Source organism: Penaeus monodon, chromosome 22 (assembly GCF_015228065.2).
Source record: "Penaeus monodon isolate SGIC_2016 chromosome 22, NSTDA_Pmon_1, whole genome shotgun sequence".
Classification (NCBI taxonomy): domain Eukaryota; kingdom Metazoa; phylum Arthropoda; class Malacostraca; order Decapoda; family Penaeidae; genus Penaeus; species Penaeus monodon.
The window spans coordinates 25083108-25083439 of NC_051407.1; positions in this window are offsets into that span (position 1 = coordinate 25083108).

Genomic DNA, 332 nt, shown 5'->3' on the forward strand with positions numbered 1-332 from the left:
CCCCTTTTCCCGGGTTTACCCCCCTCTGTCCCTCTCTTTCCGGGTGACCTCGTCTGTCCCTCCTTTCCCCGGTGACTCCCTCTGCCCCTCAATTTCCCAGGTGACACTCTGCCTCTTTCTTCCCCAGTGACTCCTGTCCCCTCTCTTCCCCGGGTGACTCTCCCAGCCTCCCCCTTCCCTAGGTGACTTCCACAGTCCCTCCTCTCTTTCCCTGCTGACACCCTTCCTCCTGCTCTCTCCCTTTCCCTTTGTTCCCCAGCTGACTCTCTCCCCCAGCTTTTTCTCTCTCTCTTGCTCCTTTTCCCATCTCCTCCAACTCTATCGACCCCCCC